At 40.5% G+C, this 25,748-nt stretch overlaps 1 protein-coding gene across 3 annotated transcripts in view; it reads right to left on the bottom strand.

Moving 5' to 3' along the window:
* The window catches only part of PRKN (parkin RBR E3 ubiquitin protein ligase), a 1,272,120-nt gene that overhangs the window by 465,461 nt on the left and 780,911 nt on the right, over window positions 1-25,748 (bottom strand). The window lies entirely within an intron of this gene.

Below are 25,748 nucleotides of genomic sequence, written 5' to 3'. Positions count from 1 at the left end.
ACTCAGATTATCTGCAAAGGTTTGGCTCAGTTTATGAATTGATTTCAGAAGATTTCAGTGCCATTTTGTTATCTTTTTCCTTCCCTTTTTACTCAACCAATAACCAAAGCCATATGGAGCCTTCATGGTATACAAACAAAATGAAACAAAGTATCGACATGCTATGTAATGGGAATGAGAAGAAAAAAATGCATTTTAATGTTCAGACACCAGCCTGTCCTCAGGGTTGCTATCATTCCTTCAGGAAGACAAGTGGTGCAAAGAAAATGGGAATGTAAGAAGCCTGCGGCAGCGGCACCTGGTTCAACCACATTAGTGGCACAGATTCCAAGTGCTGTGTGTTACACAGAAAGGGTGACTGTGTCTAATGTCCTTTACTTCATATGCAATGAGACATGTGAACTATTAGACCACACCAAACACAGCTAGATGAACCTTGCCATAGTATCACCTTTTACACTCCCAAATCAAACACACCTAATGTAATTATCTCATGTTCTTCTTTTTAGAATTATTTATTCCTGTTTCCTCTGTTGGCATGAGTCAGAATGGCCAGCATAACGGTTGCACAGTTTATTTACCCCTCTACCAAAATAAGAATGTTTTAAATGTTTCAGGACCAGAGGGCTATCAATATTTTATATTAATTGCAGAGGAAAGATAACAGTAGAGTTATTTAAAAATCCTTCTGACCTATGAAGGAAAGGCAACAAAAAAAGCAGTGATTAATTATTAATTAACCAGCATTAATTATTGATAGAATACTATGTGCCAGGGATGATGGCTCTCACTTCCTTGCGGCCTCTCCCTACTCTCATGACCCCTTCTCACTTCCTCAAAGCCAACTGCTATGCTGATTTCCACCACTACAGAGTCAGTTTCCCCTCTTTTTGAAATCTTAGAATATGTATTATTTTTCATTTGACTTTTGTCATGAAACACTGAATGACTTTTACTCTAGAGCAGGATCAAATACAAATCTGCAGAGTCCCATACAAAAGAAAATGCTGTTCCCTTTGCTCAAAAATGAGAAGGTGGTGACAGTAGAGCATGAAGCCCAGCATAGAGTCCTTTTAGATCAGGGCCCTGTGCAACAGACGGCACAGCCATGAAGCCAGCCTTGCTGTACAGGCTCCTGAAGGATGAATACACTGTATTTTATATCTCCATCTTATTATTGATGAACATATTTGAGTAGTCTCTATTTTTGACCATTTTGAATGGCTACGAATATTCTTGTACATCTTTTCGGTGAAGATTGAGATGCATTTCTTTCAGGCACGGGCTATGAATAGAACTGCAGTCACAGGTAGGCCTATGTTCAGCTTTGGTAGAATCCGATGCTGATCTTTTGTACCAACTTTCACTTCCAGCCACAGAGTTCCAAACTTAATAGAGTTCCAGTGGCTCCACATCCCCATCAACACTTTACATTTTCTCTGTTCCAACCCCAGGATATGTTTAAAGTACAGGTTCCTAACTCCACTCCAGACCTAACTAAATCCATACCACTGGAGTTTCTCTCCAGATTCTCTATTCTTCAAAGCCCCCAATGCTTGGCTAAGTGAAGCTGGGAACCACTGCTGATCAACTGGGCACAACAGAACAAGCACCTGCTTTCATTCTGTGGGAGTCTATTGTGAATTGAGTGACTAAGGATATTGACACCAGATCATTACCTCCTCAAAAATAGAAACAAGTGACAGCAAAAGGTGGCTGGAAGGGGCCAGGTGAGGAGGATTTCTCATGGCTGTTCTGTGGTTGTCACCCATGAAGCTGAAGGGCAGTGTTTTCTGCACTGGTTTATGAGAGGGTAATGTGGCTGCTCTTTAAAGTTACGAACTTGATATTCTGAAAATATACTTTGAAAATCAGCATTATGGAGTCTTTTCCACTTCCAACCTAATTTTTATTTTAGATAATCAAAGTAAGATCACATAATTTTACATAATTACAGTGTATTGTAAAGCTTTTCTTTTTTGTTTCAACTCTGTAGGATATTCACTTAGCACCAGCATGCCATTTTCTTCTATTTTCTGTTTTAGGCATATGTACATTAGAAGTGGATTAAAATGCACAGAATAAAGGGAATTCTGTCAAAATATATTGTACTTCAGGAGAGAAGCTTGGAGTCTGACACTATGTGCAATATAAACAGTAGCTTGGGATTCAAATGTATCATATTTATGCTCTTCTCATGTTTAATTTTAGAAGAACACATTTATGGGGATGTTATATGTAGACACGGCTATCTTGAAAATATCCTATTAAAAATGTTAATAGACAATGCATTTCAATATTTTATATTTTCAAAGCAAAAATCATTCATGAACTAAAAACTCTTCCTGCCACATAGCATATGTACACAGTGCATGAATTTTTCTCTGTTAGATAACATGTGCTAAGATACATTATAAAAATTAACATTTCTGGCCAATCTTTCCAAAAGTAAACTTAAAGACGCACGTTTATAGCATAAATTTAAAGCTCTGTAACACTGAGAGATGTGACCATATTCTATGTAAGTTCCCATCCTGTTATTCACATATGCTTGTCTTCATTTTAGAAATGTGACTACATGGGGTAATTTATGTTCGCAGAAACACGCACTTCTCAGAATCTCTGCTTTATTTTCTCATGTGATAGCAGTACTAAGGTATTGCTCTCTGCAAGGGGGGTACCAGAGGATTAGCTTAGTAATAAAATAATGCAGCCACTGCAACGCTGCTTGGGTAAGAACCACAGGAAAGTAAAGTTCCTACTGTACTAGGTCCCCAGAGGCCAGACAGTTTCTGCCTGGAAGGGAGCCCATTTATATTCCCAGAGTCTGAGGAGGGCAGTGCACTTCCTACCTTGCCCTTCCCTCCCCTTCCCTTTGCTTCCACTGAAGAGCTCTTGGCAATCGCGGAGGAACGGAAACGGAGCCTCACCTGGGCTTGCAACAAACCCTGAGACCGGGAAGCTCATAAACAGAAACAGACTTTCCCATTCCTGAAGGCTGGAGGTCCAAGATCAAGGCACCAACAGATTCAGCGTCTTCTGGGATCTTGGCCAGCCCGGCCAGCCTCACTGAGCCCCTGCAGGGTGGAAGCAGGAGGGAGCTCCCCGGGGTCTCTTACGAGGGCACAAATACCCGTCATGAGGGCTCTGCTCTCCTGACCTGCTCACCTCCCAGAGGCCCCACCTCCTAGTGCCATCCGCTGGGGGGCAGGGGCAGCATGCGAATTTCGGTGGTGGGGGACACACACATTCCATCTATGGCACATGGCAGACAGAAAGGGCAGGGTCGCTTGTTCTGAAAAAGCACCAGAAATCCCCCGTTAGACTGAGCCGTGATGTTCCAGATTGTAGGAGCATCTGCTGCTGTTCCCCTACTTAACACTTGATCCATTACTTCCAATAGCACTTTGAGAAGAGAAAATCCGTTACTGATTTATTTTTTCTAAGCTTTCACATTTAAAGAAAAGTTTTCATGTAAAAATAAAAACCTTTAAACCGCTCCATTTGGACACACAGAGTAGAACGAAGGGTCTCTGGGTTCCTGCTTGTCTTCTGCCCTCTTACTCTATAGTCCCATGAAATTCCATTAAGAACTTAAAACAAGTTCCTCTGGCAAACATATGTGAGTGAGTGAACCTGGTGTCCTGAATGATCCCTGTTTGGGACACCCTGGCAGTCCGGCAGTTGGTGAAGACAGACACAGATGTTAGAATCCAAAGCAGTAATGATTATACTGTGTTTAGAAGAGCAGGAAGTTTTTTGTTTTGTTTTTGTGGAAGAGGAATTACATAAAGGGGGAAATATGTATAAATTGCATGTGTCAGAAAAATGAGATTTTAACGCAGGTGAAGAGAGCTGTCGGATCAGGTGTGCGTTTCACTCCAGAGAGGGCCTGGGGTGGGTTAGAGCAGCAGCCACCTCGCAGACGACCAGATTCCATGAATCCAGCTGCAAATAGGGGCTCCTCCCCCACTGCACCAGAGGCGAGGACAAAAGGGAAGCGCTCTGCCCAACTGGGCTAGAATTCATGAGGATCTAATGATCAACAGTGTCTAAAAAATGGAAAGTAATAATTTATTGTCTTCCGGATAACTGTAATTCAATAATAAGGTCATATTTCACAGAATACATACAAATGCAGGGCCTTACTAGAGCCTCACAATAATGCCAGGGGACTGGGAAAGACTACAAATATCAGTTCCACTTCACAGATAAAGAAATTGAGACTCAGAAAGGCCGACTGAAAACAGACAACATAAAAGCCATTGCTCCTTTTTTCAGACTTCTTTTCCACTTTCCCAGAAGCTTCTGAGATGCTCTAGAATCCCTATCATAGATCATTTTCTTTTCTGATGTTGAGGCGTAGGGCAGCTGGCCAGGTGGTAAAGAAATGCTAGGACACAGAGCTGGGAACATAACATCTACAGAACTGTCCTCTCCATCCTACTTGTTTTAAAATTTGAACATTGTTGGTGGCTGGAAGGTTCCCCATATAGAAAAGAGATTATTTAGAAGAGCTCTATAGGGCCTTGCTAAGTGCTTTAATTCTAGACTAGAGCAGCAAATATAAAATAAAACATACACACACACACACACACACACACACACACACACACACAAAACAAATTTAAAAAATGCCTCACCCTGTCCTTGGAGCACCTTTTTAACACTTCCAATTACATCAAAAACAGAATCACACACTATCCTTTACTTTCTTTATATTTGTGCTTTTGTTCTGTATCTGTTCTGTATTCTCAGACTGGCATTTTTCCACCCTGTGAAAGCATGTCATTTCTGAAAGTCTGTGAACCCACTGAGCTCAATGGGGCAGCCTCTGCCCGGGAGAGGCAGGAAGGCCAGTGGGCCCAAGGCAGCCGCCTCCCCCCAGGCTTTTTGGCAGGACAGAGTTCTCCAGAATGAGCTTACGCACTTCCTGTGCTGGTCAACTTTTCATCATTTATCCCAATTTTGGGAAAATTCTGAGTTTGAGGACTAAACTAAATAAAGTGAAACTGAAGCTTCTCAAATTTTAATTAATTACTATGGGAGCAGGTATAGTCACTGGGTCCAAGTCTGTTTTAGCTATTTATCTCATTTCTATATCAAAGCAAACTTATGTGAAGATTGATGGATAAGGTTGAATAAAGAAATAATTCTGGGTAGATATTCATATTTCTTTAAAATATACCTTACATTATCACTATCAATGTATTCATCTATCATCTACCTGTCCGTCTGTCCGTCCATCCGTCCGTCCATCCATCCATCCATCCATCTATCCATTTATCCATTGAGATAAATATATACCATTAAACTTTAATATTTAACCAAAAGAATCTGCAAAGGATTCAAACAAAAAAAAATTCTACCATTTTTGGTAGACAAGCAGAGTTAAATAAAATAAGTTTTCTAAACTTTGATGTAATCAAATTCTTTAGAAACTGGATATCTAAACCTCAACACTGCAGGTTGTTAACATCTACTCAGAAGCAGTAACTAGAAAACACTGATATAACAGGCAGAGAATGAGAAAATGATTTTCTTTTTGTTATTCTTAAAAATTCAGTCTGTGGAGTAGATAGTAAAGTAACATTAAATACAACATTGTAATAACTGGTAACTAAAACTAATTCACTTGATCATTTCTGGGAAGTATTTTCTAAGGTATATATTTTTCACAATGGCACAGTATTGCTATATTTCACCTAACATATTTTAGAGTCTCATGAAATACACAGTGATGATAGAAAGCACTCACATTTTGAGATGCATTGGTATGTTTCTAATGTAGTAATTTCTGTGAAGATGTAACCTGTCAACTAATTTCACCAGTTAAGTATGCCTATCAGTTTATACAGCATGAAAATGAAATTTCAAAACCTATGACAATACACAGCAGGCCACTGCTATGAGTTGAATTTCATTTTGTAGCTTAGTTTCATTTTCAAATTCTATTGTGACATATTTAGCTAGAGAAAGATAAATGCAACTCCTGTGCATTTCATATAAGTCAACTCAAATGTTTCATACCTTCGCTGTACTTTGCATGACCTTAAAATGCTGGACATGCAACTTTTGATGCAGTTATATTTTAACTGTAAGATTTCAATGTGAGTGGCAATTCTTTTTTCAACCAATTTATCTTTACTGCCTGCTTTTTGTAATTCCTGAAGTTATTGAAACAGAAATCCATTTGTAAGAGAATACTTCCATTATTCAGCCCATGTGATACAATGAAATTAGCTCCTGTAACTTCTCTTGAATTTGTGGCAGTCGAATAAAGCTAGATGATGGTTATCCATGTGTGTGTTTATATAAGAAACACATATTTGTTGTCTGAGCCAGGGCTTAGTAATCTTTTCATGTGAAGGGTCAGACAATGAGTATTTTAGATTTTGTGGGCCAGGAGGTCTCTGTTAAAACTATTCAACTCTGCCATTGCAGCAAGAATGAGGCATTAGGTAATGTATACATTAATGAGCTGGCTGTGTCCTAATAAAACTTTGTTTACAAAAATGATCACCATAGTTTACAGATCTCTGATCTAAACTTTTTCCACTCATGAGTGTGGTTATAGACCAGATGCATCATCATTAACTAGATGCTTGTTCAAAAAGCATACTCTCAGGCCTCACTATGAACCTAGAGAATCTGAATTTGTGTTTTTCAAGAGGCCCAGGGCATTTAATTGCACATCAAAGTATGAGGAATGCCTGTGTCAGCCATGGGACTGGCTTCCACTTGGATTTATGGAGAGAATAAAGGAGGCTTCACTGCTGGTGTAGTAGTCCATCTTGGGATAAGAACGTGTGAGCCCTGAGTCCTGTGATAAAGTCTGCATGTGCTCGTGTCCTGGGGTGGCATCTGTTGTAATTTTTCAGTCTCTGCCTTACCTACAGTCATTCTCTAAACAAAGTCACTGTAATAACTTAAGAAAAAATGAGAGTATCTATTTATGCAATTTTTAAAATTTGAAAGCAAAATGAAAATAAGAATGACTATTATTCACCATGCAGATGGACGCCGGTGCCTGCGTTCAGACTGGGTGTCCCTTGTTATGTACAGAGAGTCAAGTTTCCTGAGGAGAGAGTGCCCTTGCCATCTCCCAGGGGCTGGCAGTGGCACCTCCACCAGAACACATGTGCTTTCCTTCCAAATACTGTGATATGTAAGACTGGGTGACACTTGTAGGATTGAAGAAATATGTTCTCTAGGTTTAACTGAATCTTTCCAAAACAAGGGCTTTAAGTGTTTTCTGTAAAGAAGCTGCAAAAACTAAAAGAATGCTAATAATATAAACACAACTGATTAGCAGGAAATGTGAGAGCTGAGATACTTCTTTACTTAATATGTTCTATTCATGTATCACATTATGAGGTAAAAATAGTGATACAAATTAAAATTTTCAACTTGTAATAATAAATAAGCTGTTGATTATTTGAAATACAGATTCACACTGTCATTAATAAAAAAAAATCTATCTAAGGGGATAAAGTACCTGGCAATTTCAGCTAATAATTGGATGAAGCCACATGATTAATAAGCCCTTGAAAAGCTAAGCATTCAGAACATGAAAATAAACTTCTACAAATTTGAAATCATGTGATATTTATCTCATACTTTAAAAATTTCAGACTCTTAACAAGAATAATGTAGAATTCTCTTATAATATTTTGTTCTGTTGTTTGTTTCTTAATACTGAAAGAGGAGAAGACATATACATTGGGGGAATCTTCTTCCTATTGCAACAAAAGTGATGGAAATCTTATGCAGAAAATGATATGGCAATACATCGGACTACATTTGTCAAGACTTATTATTGAAAAGTGTATAGAACTATTTTTGAAGCAGATATTAGAAGGGATACAGTATAGAAGGTTTGTTGTAATATTGCACTAGATGTTTCTCAAATATGTCACCTTATAGTATTTTTTATATTCTCTTCCAATAATGAAATACTTATTTTTGCAAGTCATTAGGGAAAATTTTACTGTAAAAGATGTGGTCTCAATATAACCCATTTCTTGGATTAGAAAATATTTGATGGTTATATTGGGTAACTGAACCACTAAATAGAATGGCTGTTTTATTTAGAGAAACAGATTGAAGCACAATGGCTACAGAGGTAGCACTGAAAGAGAACTGATTCATTGCATAAATGCCAAAGCTTACTTTCAACCCATCCCTATTACAACTCTCTGCTGTCCTCTTAGCATCGAAATTAGTTTCTGGCTTTCCAATGTTACATCTGCTGTCATGCTTGGTGACCCCACTAGTCATGTAAACCATTCACCCAATCCTCCCTCAATCTCTTTTTCTCCTTATACTGAATGGTCTTACTCTCCTCTCGGCTTTGTCCACCCCTCCTATGGTTAGACTGCGTAGCAATGGTTTTCAACCCCTGGCAGTTTCTCTGGCCTCATCTAAGCCCAAAAGAATCAGGCTTCCTAGGGGGTGGGACATGGGTGGTTCTATTTAAATGGTTTTCTACTCCATTTTGATGCATAGAGTACCACAGGCTTGGGCCTATTATTACCAATAACTGGGCTACAATCTTCAAAATCCTCAAGCACCCTTTGGCCAGCATCTCCCATCCTTGGCTTAACCCCTTTGGTGACCTCTCTTGAGTAATTCATCAATCTCATTAGACTTTCGAATCCACTGACCCTATGAACTTTCACACTTCATTACTCCCTCATGCTGGTACTTACCTCCTTATCCAACTCAGAGTTCATGTTTCCTCATGCCCTTTGGTGAATTCCTTCTTCACAGCATTTATTGGCAAATCCCCAAACACAGTGAATACAGCTCACACCTTCCTCTGTGTCTTCTTCTGAGGTTTGCCTCAGACAGATGAAAATTCACCTCCTTACCCCCAGACCTGAATTTAAACCTAATACCCAAATTTCAAGTTTCTTTGCCAACAAACTGCACTTGAAGATAAGGCTGGCTACAAAAACAGATGAAAGAATTGTGGAATAATTTTTAAGGCATCCCTGAAGTCAGAGACTTAGAGAAGCATGATATTAGACTGTCTCAGAAGAAAGTTTCAAAATGGAAGGAGGGGCAAAATGACCAAATTTTGGAAAGGGAGAGAAATGGAGACCTATGTTCACATAAAAACCTGCACATACATTCTTACAGTAGGTCCATTCATAATTGCCAAAAGCTAGAGACAAACTAAACACCCTTCAGTGAGTAAATCATCAAACACACTGTGAAATAAGCATACAATGAACATGACTGAGCATTAAAAGGCTCAAACTGTGGATATACAGCCATGTGGATGAATCTGGAGGCATCACACTGAGCATAAGAAGCAAGTCTGAAGCGTCACCTACTATTGGTCCCATTTGTCTGACACTCACAAAAAGACGACAGCAATGGAGACTAGTGCAGTGGGTGCTGGGAGGTGGAGGGGGTGGCAGGGATGACACCTGGAGGGAAGAGCTCTGAGTGCTGGTTAAGGGGGACAGTCACACTGATGTTCATATCTGTTAAATTCAACTGTGCATCAAAAAGAAATGTCAAATAAACAGGAAGACAAAAAAAAATTGTGCTGAGAAAATGGGTAACCTCATTATTCAAAACTTGTTAAAGAAACAGTGCAAAAGGCTTAGGAGAGTATAGAGCTCATATTACAACTTCCAATTGTTTGTAATTTAAAAAAAAATCGTTTTAAAGGATTTTTATAGCCAAGAAGCTTAAGATGAAATGTAGTAAATTTTTTAAACCCCCCCCCAAAAAAACCCAACCCACTTAATAAATCAATATATACTTGAAATTATATGTGCCTGAACAGCAGCTGGGGTCCTCCAGCCTCTCACTGAGACCTCTGGGGTCAGAACGGTTCTCATACCAACTCTCCAGCTCCCAAATTCTATTATTCTGCCATCTCCCTTGTGTGACTATAAAGCAATGAAATGATTTATTCATCTGAGCCCTATGAAAATCGGTTCTTATTTTACAGTATTCTGAGACTGTTCCTATCTTACTTCCTCTCTTTTTAAAGGGTTTTCTGCCTAAGATGCTATTTTTCAAAATCAGATTTATTCCTGAAAGAGTCCCTCTTCTCTTCGCCAATCTCATCTTAGCTGGCAAACTTTGATCTTTTCCTTTGGGATGAAGAAAAGCTGAATCCATCTCAGACAGTATTCTGCCCGGGGCAGCCCGGGGTCTTGGCATCCCACTGCATTCAGTAGGTGATACAGAGATTCCAAACCCTCCCAGCTCCGGGGTTCCACGGTGGAGATGAAGGTCAAGAATTAAGAATGCTTAAGAAATCTCAAAATGTCTGGGAAATAGATCATCTTTTGAAAGGCAAAGAATATACAATTTAACTTAAAATTGGGCAAAGATAGATTTAGTATTAATTTGATGACTAAGTAAGAGACCCTGGAATTTCTCTTTTGAAACTGGATTACTTGCAAATTAATGGATTCTGCATTCTATAGTGTAAACTATGATGTCTCCTTGAGGCAGATTCCTGGACTTGTATGCTTGTTTGTTTGCTACTTTTCTCTTCTGTAAAAAACCACCAGAGAGTGTGTTTTTAAGTTACACTGATAATAAGGCATAATACCTACACTGTCTTTTCAATGCCCTACATGGAGGGAAACTTCCAAATAAAGATTTTTCAGACTGAATTAGTTCCTCTCCCACTAATGACTCTAACAAAGAAAGAATAAAAGTTCAGCTCCTTATACAATATAATCTGTTTTGTCTCCTCCTCCAGCTGTTCCACTCCTCTAACAGCGTTCTGGTCATCCGGTGGCCTTCCTTCCCGAAGTGATTCATGCACCCAAGCTCCCTGGACCCTGTGACTTCCCCACTCCCTCGGGATTCCGTGTCTGCTTCCGGCCCCAGAAGGAGAAGGCAGACCGGCCTCCCATTGCACTGGCCAGGAGGAGACAGCAAACACTTCTACTCACATCCCACGGACTTCACCCAAACACTTGGTCCCGCCCAGATGTGGGGGGCCTCTGACTCAAGCAAGTAACCACAGGACTGTACCATGAGCGCTGCCCCTTGAGAGGCAGGCACTCTTGTGCAGTGTACCACTTGGCATTACGAGTAGCTTCTAGAAGCAGCTGTCAGTTGTTTTTCCTGTATTAACCCTGTATCCCTAAGCCTTTTAACTGGTCAAAGTTGGAACTTGCTTCCCTCGGCTATGATGTGAGAAGGCTGGGAGGAATGTTCAACACCAACGCCCAAGTGGGGGGATGCCCGAGCTGGTCACCCGTCAAACCACCGCCACACGCAGCACGGCGGCCAGATCGGATGTCTGGGGAAAAGACCCCGACACATTCGTTCTTGAGGGTCCCTGTGGCCCGGCCCTGCCCCTGGGAGCTGTGAAATCGTTCCTGCCAGATCTAAGAGAAGTTAGTTCCATAGTAATTTAAAAGTAAAATAAAAATGAAAGTAAAGCATATGCTAATTATATTGCCAAGTTGGTGATCCAGGAAAACAGGGGTGTGTATATATTTATTTTTAAATACTCTTAGAAATGGTGGGATTTTTTTAAGTGGCAAAATACATAATCACGTGATAGTTTTGTTTTGGGCAAGGCTGGAGTAAACGAGGTCTAAACAACAATTTAATTTACATTAGACATTGAGAAAAGTACACTGAGTTAGGGACTCACAGGCTGATGAGAAAGAATGTCTGTGAGCTGTGAGGTGCCCCCAAACCTGGGTGAGATGCTGTGAGAAGGTGGGTGCTGCCTCAGATTCAATGTGGTCCTGAGAGGGATGGGCAGACAGATTTAACGTCCTCACCACCTTCCTCTTAGCTGTTTATATCATGAACATAATCTCCTCTCAGGGATTTACCCTGAGAAACTCTGTTTTACTCTACTCTTAGCACTGCTGATTCATTTGGGGAACAGAATTCCAAATTCCAGAATCTCCAAGACAACAGGGAAATGATCACATTAATTTTTAAGTAAAGCTTATTTCCCATAATGCTGTTTCATAGCAATCTCAGCTCCATTTCCCTTTTCTGTGCCTCCAGGATCTTAGAACAATCACTTCTTCCCTAGGAGGGCATTGCCAGCCAGCCAGGGTGCCAGACAGCAAGCAGAACTTGCCTTTATGGCAGAATACCAAGTGGATGATTTCATCTATGGTTGGTATTTCTCAGTCCAGGCTGAGCGCCTCCCAAGGGAGATTCCACTCTTGCTACAAAGTGAGAAATCACAGCAGTCACCATCGCCACCGTAAGTAGCCACAGTAGAGGGACATTCTTTTAGAAAACCTTTAAAATGCTACCAGGAGAGTTTTATGGCCGCGCCTCGTCAGAACTCAGCCATGTTTGAAACCAAGGGTTGAGGGTGCGGCAGGGGCGGCCCAGGAGGGCCACAGCCCAGCGCCAGCTTTGCTCTTTCTTTTGTTAATAGCAGCGCAGCTGAGTTCATGGGTGCCCTGAGGAAATCCTAGGCACAGCTTGAGTTGTTCAAAACAATCTTACTATAAAAGTGACTTTTCTTTTTGAACTAAAAAGCATTTTTGTAATGAGAGGTTGAAGCTAAGATTCCGGTGGGTCCTGCCAGGTTTTTTCTTCCCCCAGTTTCCTGCTGCTCTGTGTAGGACTGAAAATTGGATATCAGAGATAAGAACTGGGCTTATATTGCCAGATACCTTTCTCCTAAACAGGATGCTTTGAAATCTATAAGCTTGAGTCATTCTTTAGAAACTACACAGAGTTTGTTCTCAGAAAGTCCTCCCACATCAGTCCTTGGCCCAGCGCAGTTCACACTGACTGTCCTACTGAATTTTCAAGGACTCCAAATTGCAGCCAGACAACGAATGGCTTTGAGAAGTGCATGCACATCTACAGGGAGGAGACACATATATCTTTACTGTGACATAATCTAGGTTTTTCAGAGGAACAAGGCTTGAAGTGTCTGAGCACCTACGGAGAAAGCATCAGAGCTAATTACAGCTCTTGGTAGAGAGAATTTGTGGGTTCAGGCAAAGCAAACATGTAGGTTAGGAGCCATGTTGAACCTTGAGAGCTTCCTCCCCACACATGCATTTAAGAGTAATGCCCTTGATTAGTCCTTATCTAGACTTCCCACAAATATTCTTGTGTAGGCTTCTTGGCAGTGGATGGTTTACAAAGTCCCAGTATATTTTCTATGTTCCCAATGAGTTATCCAGATGATCTCTAACTATATTCTATAAAGGCGCATATTTCTTGAAGTTTGAAATAAGGCAAACAATCCCCAATGTTGTTATTATAAATCCTCATTTTTCCTAAGTGCTTGCACCTAAATATTCTTAAAACAATGGTAATTTAGTGAGATTGATTATGAGTTTAAGGCTTCAGAAGATGTATCTGGTAACTGAAACCAGTATTTTACTGTAAATGTGCTGAACAAAGAAATATCCCTCTATCCCCTTCTACAGTATTAAATCAAAAGCTGCTTTCAGTTAAGCTCTGTCAAGCTCAAGCAAATGTATAGTTAATCCCAATCATCAGGATTTTAATGAATAACTTGAAAAGTAGAGCTAATACAAAACTGTATTAACACAGCAATAGTTTGCTTAGCTAGTTAAAGCACAGACTATGAGGTTTGGTCACTGATTGATGCCCCGTGTCGCCCAGTTGGTGTTGCTTTCATTAGGAAACAAAATATCCTAAAGATGCATTATATTGAAAATATGGTTTAAAACAGATTCTGGGCTTAAGACTCATCTACTGTCTGCATCCTCACTGTATTATCTCTGTTTCGCTGTTGAATTACTACACGTGTGTCTTTTTGCAAGTTCTTCTCCCCTGAACCTCAGTTTCCATTTGTAAAATATGTATAGTCAGCAGTATCTACCTCCCAGAGGTCCTGTGAGGACTAAATAATAAAATATCTTTAACGCACATAGCTCGGTGCTTGGCAGGTGATTACAAATGTATGGCGATGGTCACAGTCATGACCAATCAGATGGGTCACAGGATGAGCAAGAAATAACGATCTAGAGTCTGAAGGAGCTGCATCTTTCTGATTCTGCTGCTGCGCTGACTGAGATGTGCTCATGACATCTCATGCCTTTCTCCTCAAACCTATGTGCCTGCCTCAAAAGAACCATGTAAGACACCTCGGTATTGTCAAATGGTTTGGCAAAGAGAACATAAAATCAATTACTCTTGAATGAACGAATATACTGAGTCGAAAGCTACAGTCATCACTAATCCCACTCCCATGCTCGTCACGTCTAACACCCTTGCTGAGTTTGTGCTCTAAATGGAGGGGCTTCCCCTGTATTCTCAAATGACTTGTAAACCTCGGAGGCACTTGTGACACTACCCGTCCTCATTAGCTGCACTTCTCCCCTGACGGCCCCAGGTCCCCATCAGCCCCACCACCAGCCGGCTGGAAATCTTTCTGTGTCCCGACTCCAGGGCCTTTCCCACAGCCGCCCCCCACGTGTACGGGTCATGGCCCCTGTTCCCTCCCCGCTGCTTCTTTCCCAGAATGCCACAGGATTCTTGTAACTGTCTCCCTTAACTCTCACTGAGCCTGCAAATGACTAAAAGATTAATCTTCCTTAATTATAGATGTAAAAACATATATTTGCTTAACAATTTCAGTGTTATCTCACACCTTTCAGAATTAAAAACAAGCTCATCCCAATGAGCCCCACAGCTCTCCTCGCCACGGGCCCACCTCCCTTTCCAGTGCTCCCTTCTTACGAGTGCCTTCCTGGACCTTGACACGCTGTAAGGGCTTCGTGTTTCCCGGTCTCGCTCTGCTCATGGATTTCTCTGTATCTGGGATGTGCCCTCTCTTTTCTTCACCCATGAAATGCTTTCCTTTTTTTACATTCCAAGTGAAATTTGGCTTGCTCCATGAAACCTTTCAAAGTCACCCTTCCAAGTGTTCATGATTCTTGGCGATCTCTCCTGTATGTGCTTAAGAACTGATCACTGTTAATGTCTAGCTTGCCATATTGTTTTAACCATTTTCAAATGATTATTGACAAGCATTAAATGGTAGGAATATTGGTTAAATGTGGCTTTTTATTTATAACTGTATTCATTTAATGTTGACATCATTTTGTCCCAATGTCTATGTGCTCATCACATTGAACTTTAAAAGAGTGAATTCGAAGGAACACCATTATCTGAGTTGATAATAGATGATATTTCTCAGGAACAAACCCCACCCAATGCTATGACCATGGTATTTCATACACCACTAATTTGGTGCTAATTTTTAAAAACTTTTTATTGATTTTTCTTACATTTGGTTGCTCTCAGGACCAATGGGAAAATTTTCCAGCAAAATATAGCTGAGAAGAATGAAAGAGAAATGGTAATAGAAAGCCTCACATTTAACTGCCACAGCAGGAAAATTCAAAATTGAGTTCCAACCCTAGCTATTAAACACGCTGATCAAACCTCCCTCTGACTTAACCAAGCTGAACAATTTTTCTCTTTCTCCCACTGACATCAGAGTCTGCAGGAGAGCTGGGTTTGGCAAAAGAAAATGAGTACTTGTCTCTGGAGCCAGAGCTTGCTAATTGTGGCCTGACTTGCCTGTCCTCTGAGGGAACTGAAAACGTGTGGAGGTGGCCGAGAATCAAAAACAGATCTGCCATGTACCACCTGGAGACCTGAATCCCCACCTTGGCATCTGAGGTTAATGAGGTTGCCCAGCTAATCTACTGTCATGCTCTTCTGTCCCTGCCATTAGCTGGCTGCCTACTTGTGCCTCAATAAATAGATGTTGGACAGATAATCGAAGGAACAAGTGGATGAATGAATGAAGGAATGAATGAGGACCCAGTGGGAACAAGAGACAGGGCCTGAGGGATGGCTTCTTGAGAAGCTGAACAAAGAAGGTAGAGAGGAGTTCTCCAGATGAAGGAGCTTGGAAGGGCTGGTGGTATCTAGTCGGTTTGGTCAGAAGGAACTGAAGCACATAAAATTCAGAGGCTAGAAACCACCCTGTTATGAGGAGGATGGGACATCCACTCTGCAGTCTTGGATAAGGGATTCAAGTGGAGATAAAAGACAGGTATGATGAGACTAGGTGCTGGGTGAATAATTACTAATGAGAAAATATCACTAGTAAGCCTACTTAGCACTCATGAGATGTCAAGTTTACATGTAGACAGGAAAGGGCATTAGAAGAATTGAAAAGGGTCATGAATTCTTTTATATTCTCCCCATTGGACGTGGCATCTCTGTTCCCTCTCCTTGAACCTGGGCTGACCCAGAGACTGCTTTGCTCAATAAAGAATAAATTAAGTGGCCTTCTGCCACTTTCAGCCTAAGACCTGGATCATGCAGCTTCCATTTCCTGTTGTTTGGAACTCTTCCTGGGGGCCCTGAGATCTTGCTTTGCTCATTGGAGAGAGGCCACATGTAGGTGGTGCATAGCTGAATCCATTCTTCTAGCCACCCCTATCCTCATGTCACATGTATGAGCCCCGCTGACAGCTGAGCACCTCAGTCCATCCATGTAGAATAGAAAAACCACGTAGCTGAGCTCTGCCCAAATTTGTAACCCACATAATTGTGAGATAATAAAATATAGCTTAAGTTTGGAACAGGAAAATTATTCCACTGGATCTCCCTCATCGTCATGTTCTTTTGTCACATGACATAACGTTCAGAGAACTGAACAAAAATCTGTCATTGTCTTTGCAGAAGGGAGAGATGAGCATGCAGCGGCCCCAGCTCCTAGGGGCACACTCCCTTGTGCATGACAATGAAACGGGAGAAGGAAATGATCCCAGCAACTCAGTGACAGAGGATACTGTCCCCAGTGTTTCTCTTCTGGACATTTGACATTCTCAGTGACCTAGACCTTTGGCCCAGAAAGCAAATCAACAGCTGCTAAGACAGCAACAATGCTCAGTCCTCATATTCTCTTCTCCTGTTCAGGCTGAAGTTAACACATGCTGTATCCATTCCTATCGTGGCCTCCTAGAACCCAGAAGCCTGAATCTGCTTTTTATTTTAGAAGTGAAGAGCGCAGCCACACAATATGCTACTAGGGAAGCTAGTGTCTCACGACTCCTCTCTCACCATCCCTCCCACCCAGCTTCTCTTCTTTTTCAGTGGTGCTATCATCTTACTTATGTGGGCTTTAAGCCTCTCTTTTGAGAATTCAAGGGCCTAATCCAAGATCTTGCTGTTAAAAGTACTAGCATCACATCGTACTATGCTGATGGACAGTGATTTCAATAGGGTATGGGGGGGTGGAGGGAAATTGACAATATGTGTGAATGTAGTAACCACAATGTTTTTCATGTGAAACCTTCATATGATTGTATATCAGTGATACCTTAATAAAAAAAAAGTACTAGCATCACTATTTTAGGCTAATTTTCCTCCTATACAAAGAGAAATGTGTTTATTGATACTGGACACTCTCTTAATGATTAAACCACCACAGCAATGCAGTGTGAACTGATAAATATAATAGATTTAGATACTATGTGTCAATTCTTAAAAATAATTTTGCCTCCATATCCCATTTTGGTTTATAAGTATATATTTCCCTTATTATAACTTATGTTGTTCATGGCATATAGAATATCTTTCATTTTACAGACAAAGCTTTTCTTATCTCCTGCTTCTTTAAGGAAATCAAGAACAGATCTGTGATTATTGATTTTGGAAAAGAATGAATCAAACCAACTTTCAGTAAAGCAAATTTTCCACAATACAGCAAAACCCCTATAACTGATAAAGCTGATATTGCAAGCTATCTCATATTTGCCTTTTACACTTATCAGGAATCTGTAAAATTAAAATGTTACAAATGAATCATAGCACACGATCAGATTAGTTGGGCAGAATGAATCCTCTGAGTTACAAAAAGTACTTTTCTTGAAAAAGGCTTATTCCCTGGATATTAAAAGAGTCACGATGTATATAAGGTCGAGGGGGAATGAGCTATGGGTTTTAGAAAACCATGAAATGGGCCATGACCAATAATATTTGCTACTGCTGTATATTGTTTAATGCTTTCATAATACACTTTCATCTATATAATTTTAACGTGCACTTCACAACAATTCTCCAAAATGGAGATAATTATCTTCATCTTGCAGATCAGGAAATGGAGGCATACACAATTTGTGCTCATCATAGCCATTGTTCATCTAAAAGCACCGTGGCTCAAGTAGGTCGTGCACATGGTTACTAAGTGAGTGGATTCAAGGCTAGCTTTGCTGGGGTCTTTGCTGACAGTGGGGTGTCACTGGGGTACTGGGCAAAGCTGTCTGGATACATAGAATTTGTAAAGTAACACAGGGTGAGTTTCACAAAGTCTTCACATTCCTGGAATAGCTAAGACGTAGTTTAACTAGATGAGAATTAGGGTTTTTTCTCCCCCCTTGGAATAGCTTTCATTTGAAGAGAACTATGGCAGTGGCCCAGTTCCTACTATGGATTTGGGTTTGTGGCTCCTTTGTGATTTATGTGACAAGGAGGGTCCAACACAGTGACTGGGGAGAATGTCCAGACAAGTCCAGGTTAGAGTCAAGGGTAAACTCTATGATTATCTGCTTGCAGAGGCTTTTACTTGAGACTGGCAGCTGGCCTCCCAGCAGCCCTCGCCCGCCTGCGAGGCCAGGCCAGCGTGGCCGTCCTCCACCCTGCAGCTGTGTCAGCACAGCCATGATGATGAATGGGGAGTGGGGAAGCCTCCTAAGTTAGCCACACATTTCACAGATGAGGCTGAGAGTGAGAAACATCAGGAAAACCTTTGCATAAATACACTTCCCCTTGTCCAAAATGGCGGCCAGATGGAAACCTCTTCCAGGGCATTCTCTGATTCAAACTGCAAAATGATATTCTACAAATCCAATTTTATAGAAGTGATTATAAGATTTACCCCAATAGATGACCAATACTTTCCCCAATACCTAGTATCCCTCTAAGCGAGTCTTGGGAGTAACTAAACATAATACGTGGCTTTGTGCTTTTAAAAAATATTTCTAAAATGTTCTGATTTTCAAATGAAAGAAGTCCAACCAAAGGTGAATAGTATTTGTTATGGGGAAATAGGATTAAGTGTAATATTTATTTTCTTATTTCTATTTTTCCATATGCCAAAATAGCACATACCACTTTTACAAACAGAAGTTTATTTCTTAATGGCTTTTACCCTTCTCATCACACTAGTCATGCTATTACCTGGTTATTGTCTATCAAGCCAGAATCAATAACTTCTCACTGAACATGCATTGTCCATTTTTCTAATCACTTCTTTTTTTGTCCAGTTACCTGTAAATATATCTTGAAGACATACTGTTTTGCCAGGCATTGTACTATGGGTGCATTGTGGGTCTGAGTACAGTAGAGAAGCAATCAATATATTTTGAAATATAGATAAATGGAATAGTTTAGGTGAATTCAGGGGAAGTAGAAGACATTTTAAACTGAAGTTATTAAGAAAGTCTTTGGGGAACTGACAGCGTGCAGTCCGGGCTCTCTGAAGTATGGGTAGGATTTAACTCGTTGCAGTGGGACTAAAGGGGAGTCCCGTTAGAGGGAGGAGCAGAAGGAGAACTGCAGAGGCCGGCAGGCGTCAAAGACACATTAGCCCAGACTCTGCTGTCACTGGGTGTCTGATCAAATGGGAGAGAGAAATAGTATTTAGAAATTTGACAGTGAAAGTCAAAAAGTAGTTCAGATCAATGACCCAAGGAATAGAGACATGCTAAGTCCAATGAATTCAGAAAGGGAGAAAAACATGTTCCCAATGAGTATGTAAAGTAAAGGATAAAAGAAACGGCCCCTAGAGAGGTTGGTAAGTGTGAAACGCGGCACCTGCTCGCCCTGCTCTCTCCAGTCCTTGAGTGAGTGAATCTCATCTCCATTTCCTCACACCCAACTCTCCCGTGATGGGCTGGTACGAAAGTCCTATGACAACACACCTCAGGTTTCCTATGTTGGTCCACATTTCAATTCTTTTACTACATTCCCATAGACTATTGAAATTTTGGTCTGGTGGACAGAAATAATGGCAGATAAATGACTGCCAATGGTGAGGAGGACCTAACTTAAACAGAGGAGGATATAAAAATGAAGATGTTTGTTTTAAGGCATATATTGACAAGAACAAGTTTTGTTTACTGCATTTTGTAAATTCATCTGGGCCCCAGGAAATATTCAATAATGTCATGTATTTTAACACATAAGTCTGATGGCAAAATAAGCATGATTTTTCCCAGGAAGTCAGTAGAGAAGAAGCCTCTCAGAAGGGAACCTCTGACCCCGCTGCTGCTGCTTTTGCTGTGTCAGCACAGGCCTCGGGGAGCATGCGTGCGGGGGGCGGCGGGCAGTGCGGCTGGGAGGGAGCCGGCTGGCCTGCTAAGGGATGAGTCAGAGCGAGAAATGCGGTCCCATGAAAATTCTTCTCTGCATATTGTTTTCTTTTCATTACAGAAGGCAAATATTCCTCTATGTTCAGGGTAACATATTGATAGCCAACTTCTCCTTGAACTAGGGAAAAATAGGACAAAAGGAGTTTATACATTTACATTTCTCCACCACACTGATAAGGGTGGCTCCTACTCCCTGCTGCACGGAGGCACTCTCAGGGCCAACCTGTGCCAGACCCCGAGGTCACCGCAGTCTGGCCTTGGCCTGCTCTCCAGGAAGCTTAGCATCACCAGGCTGCTGAGGCCCAGAAGACTTTGACCTCTGATTAAACCGTAAGATAGGGCTGTGTATAAACTTCAAATTGTGTGTTACAATTAAATAGAAATTCTAACCTAAAATGGTCTAAATGTCTCATACAGGTTCTACTATTCATCCAAAATAACTATTTTTAGGGAGATAATGGTTTAGAGTCACTGGTGTGTATGTGTGTGACAAATTTTTTTTTAAAAGTTAAATGTGTATAAAGTTCATGTATTTAACTTCTGATGTAGGAAAAAAAATGGCATTAAGTTGCACTCTAAGGAAAACCCAGGAATTGCCTTACAAATACCTACCCTTAGAAACCTGTGTATAGCAGGATGGGGTTCTGAAATACTGATTCTGCTGGTTCTCCACTTAAAAGGTAGGACAGCAAACCATTCCTGTCCTCAAATCCAGCTTCCCACCTTCAGGGAACCATTCACAGCTACAATATTTAAAGGCAGGTGTCCAGAGTGGCCTGGCACCCCAAGTCCACATCCAGTAAGAGGAATTCAAAGGACTCCTTGGAGAGGAGAAGGGCCATGCTGGGGCCAGCTTGCTCTGGCTCAGAGCCAACTGTGTGCCTTCCTTCTCATGTCTGTGCTGAGTGAGGAAACGCTGGTGGCTACAGATTGGCCAAGACGGGTGTGTTCATGCCACAGAAATTGACAACATGTGCAAAGCAGGTCTCTGTTTTCCTCCTTCACCAGTGCCCTTGGGTAAAGCTGGCCTTGAGTCTCAAAGGTAGAAAAAGCATCAAAGAATTTTGGGGGCTGGGGGTGTGTGGGACATGGGGACCAGCAGACTTCACTTTGGCGTAGGTAGGAGACCTCTCGGGGAAACTGGCTGGGATCCCGCCCAAGGTGAAAATGAGGACACCCTACTCTGGGGTTCACCTTGAATTCTCTTGGTTGGGTGATAAATAGTTCCAGTAGCTTCTTTTGCTATTAATTTTATGATTGATTTTACAACTTCCTAGGGAATAGTGAGTTATAGCCAGTTGTTCTCTGAGGAGTGTAATTTTGAGTACAATTTCTATGGTTCTGTTCTTTTCTCTGCCTTTAGAGACTGAACCCTTCTATTTTACTTTGAAGAGCATTATTTTGTTTTGGTTCTGGAAGAATTTCACTGGTTTAACAGAAACTTCACTGCGCTTTGACAAAAAATGAGGCAAAAGTTTCGGGGACTTTGCCATTGTTTGAAAACATTGATAAGAAAGGACTGACACTGCATGGACTATTCATGGTCAAGGTAATCAACATCTTAACTACTCTACCATTCCAAAAATTATTTCTGCAGAATAACCACATTTGAAAATCCTCAATCCTTAAACAGACACATATTCTGTATTTGCATTGGAATTTCTCACAATTTACATTTGCCAAGTAATTCTAAATTGTATTATTTATTTTATTTTCATCTTTGGTGCTTAATATAAAACCTGGGGTCACTGATTTATTTTTGTGTATGTATGTGGGAGATATGACATGATAAAAGTAGGGTAAACACAAACAATAAAAGGTAAGTGACATAAAATCTGAGCCAGGATGGTTTGCCTAAGTCTGTGTATTTGCTGGGAATTAAAAGATCACAACAGCCCTGTTAGCCCACATGCAACTTTAAGAACACTGTCATTATTGGAACACAGAGTATTTTCTGTGAAACAGAGACATAAAACTACTAATTTCTGAAGTATGTATGAATAGCATTTACTCTGGATCACCAAGGATCTGCCGAGCACGTGAGAATCACCAGGGCTGATCACTGGTATACACCATCCCTAGAAGATCCTGGTCTCAGTGAATCTTCTGGATCAATAAGGAGTACCTTGTTTACACAAACACAAAATCCTTCTGTGTGTTCTTTCTCCCTCCTCTCCCATACTGTCAGTTGCTAAACCTTCTAAAGTGCCTCCTGGTATTTGACAAACCAATGGTATTTGGGAGATTTAGTGAATTCCATTTGATAACAAAAGTACAGTAACATAGTACAAAATGATTTTGGCAAAGGTTAAAAATATTTTATTCTACATTTTACTACATTCTTTTTCCTCCTGATGTGATTAAAAACATCTGAGTTTAGTTTAAAATCCAGATTTTTGTGTACTTATCACAAAAACTAGAATTTTTTTCAAACAAAGAACTAGCAGTTCTGTAGTTTAGATATAAAATATTTAGCAATAACAAAATTAAGGGTATAGCCATTAGTCTATTAATTTTTAAAGATGCATCTCAAGGAATGATTTTTCTTTTTATTAAGCCCTTGTATCAATACACATTTAACTGGAAAATGGTAACATGAAAAGAGAAAGATATAAACAAAAACTCATGTCACTGCCTGTCTAAATTAATACTAGGAGAGTGCAAAATATGTTTTCGGTGTCCATCCTTGTTATAGAGACTGCTCATTATTTTGCTCTGTCATAATTGGAAATAAAAGATAGAAGGCCCAGAATACAAAGAGCACCGTGTGTACCCCAGATGGGTCACTGACAGACTGAGCAAACTTCAGAGCCTGCTTTGCCTTTGGGTGCTCCCTGGTCATTATTTATAAAGTACGTGGAAAACTTAAGTGCACAGGAGATGCTCATAAATGACTCATAAAGGTTAAAGGACTTTGGGATGGTTTATATTAGACAATAGAAGAGAGAGTAGAAACTTGAAAACTTTCAAGTAAATAAATGGAGGACAAATGAATATAAAATACTAGGACCTGAGGAATTGTAAAACACCAGATTTGCATGAAAGCCTGATTCCAAGGTGGGCTTTATTGAGCTTCCACACTCTTTCCTAAGCTTGTGGGACACCTGATGACTCTCTTCAGGTTTTACATTGGCCACAAGAGATCCTACCTCTGTGACCATACATTTCCATAACCACTCTGTAATAACAGAGGGACATGCCATCACTACTTGGTAAGTGAATGCATGAAAGAATGAATCAATGCTTTAATGACTTCCAGATGGTTATAGATGTATTTCCTTGACAATAGTGAAACATTCAAATACTTTTTTCCCTACATCAACTATATAAATTTGTAATGCAATAGGGGCTAATTTCAGTAATAAATCAGTATCAATAATATTTTGCAAATATTCATGCACCAGAAAAATCACATACGTTTAAATACAAATAAAATTCTTTAATATAGAGGAACGTTTCTGTTCATTGCCCCATTTTCTGAAGAAGCTAGAAGAGGGTGAAAGAGAACAGGTATGGGAAACACTAGAGAAGAAGCCAAGACGTGTGCCCCATGGGCTTGTCTCACCCTACCTGGACTGCCCCAGTGGTGAAGGGGGAGGAAGGACTCACCCACCACAGACAGCTGGGCACAATTCCGCAGGTGGGAACTGCTAGCCTTTGGGGACCATCTGGTTGAATGCTTTATAGTTGAGCCTGCCAAATATACTTCAGATGAATGCACTCATCCAGCCTCCTGGGGTCACTGTTCATTTTAGTATTTTCAACAAGGCTTAAATCCCCTTCCCGTGTTCTATGGAAAAAGAAGGAACTCCTGGGCTGTGCCTTCTTGGTCTTTTCTCTCTGAGTTGCTGCATACAGCTAGGTATCTCACCTCTTGCAAGACCTACATTCTGTCCATCTCATGGCACCCAACCCTGGATAATCTCCCTGTTTTCCACATACCTTAAACCACTGAAAACAATCTGCTCAACAGATTTTTCACAACAGCATGGTGTTATTTTTTATTGGGGAAATTGAGGAAGAAATAGAGAGAATGGAAATAAATATACATCACCATTGGAACTTTTGTATAGTAAAGAAGCTACTTCAAATCAGTACAAGATGAAGGATTATTCCATAGACCATACGGCTACAGATAAAAAAAGAACAAAGTTTAATTCATATCTCCATTCTATGCCTTAAAAACTAAGTATGTCTAGATAAGACAAAAATTTAAGTGAGAAAAAAATGAAGCATCAAAGTATTAGAAGAATAAAACGAATGAGAATTTTACAAATCTGGAGTAATGCAACCCTTTCTAAGCTGGCACTAAAACCAAAAACTATAAGGAAATAGATAAAAGTATCTGAATACAAGAAAAAAATATTAAACGCCTATAGCAACAAAGCAAAACACAAAACAATACAACCTTCTGGAATCTGGTGGCCACACTAAACCACGCCTCACAGAAGAGCACTGCCGTGGAATAGCCCCCTCTCCTTGAATCTGGCCAAGCCTGTGACTTACTCTAATCAACGAATGTGCTCCTCCTGCTTTTTCATTCTGAGAAGTCCTGAGCTGCCAAGTTAGAAGCCCAGCTCTCCTGCAGGAGAGATCAGATGGAGAGGGCCAAGGTGGGGAGGAGAGCTCTGAGTGCACATTGAGGAGAACCAAAGAGCTGGCCTCCAAAAGAGCGAAGACCCTAGTCAGACCGCCCCAGCCTGCCCTGAGCCATCCTAGCTTCCTAGCTGAGCTCCATGCAGTAAAGCAACCATCTGGGTCATCACAGTGCTAGCAGGCCTCAAACAATTATACGGTCCCCACTGTGCTTTGTCCAAATTCATGACCCATAGAATTTTGAGAATTAGTAACACAGTTTTCGAAGACACAGGATAATTTTGTTGTGAAGCAATAGGTAACTGGAACACTATAATAGTAAATAAAACAAATTGGGAAAATATGAACCAAGCGTATCACAAGAGGCTAGTTTCTGAAATATACAAGAAGATCTTACAAATCAGTAAGAAAAAGACAACACAAAAGTAAACAAAAGAATCTTAAAAGTTATTCAAAAGACCAAAATACAAGTGGTTGATAATCTTCTGAAAGATGCCCAAACTCAAGCTCCTCTTTTTTTCTTAATGGGATGAGATTCCATTATTTTCAAACGTATTTGAAAGCTTAGTTATAGAATAAAAAGCATAGCAATAAATAGAATGGAGATGATGTGAGGTTACTATACTCTCATGTGCTACTTGCTGGGAGCAATTTATCAATATTAATAAAAATAATACAATGTATATATTATTTGATCAGCAATACAATTCTAACCAGATGTTTTATAGAAAGAGTTACTGAAGGATGCGAAGTCCGTGATGTATGACGGACTGAATGTTTGTGTCTCCATAAGATTCATATACTGAGGTC

Source organism: Manis pentadactyla, chromosome 12 (genome assembly GCF_030020395.1).
Source record: "Manis pentadactyla isolate mManPen7 chromosome 12, mManPen7.hap1, whole genome shotgun sequence".
Classification (NCBI taxonomy): Eukaryota; Metazoa; Chordata; class Mammalia; order Pholidota; family Manidae; genus Manis; species Manis pentadactyla.
The sequence above is the reverse complement of the archived record's forward strand: the minus strand, read 5'-3'. Positions and strand labels throughout refer to the sequence as shown.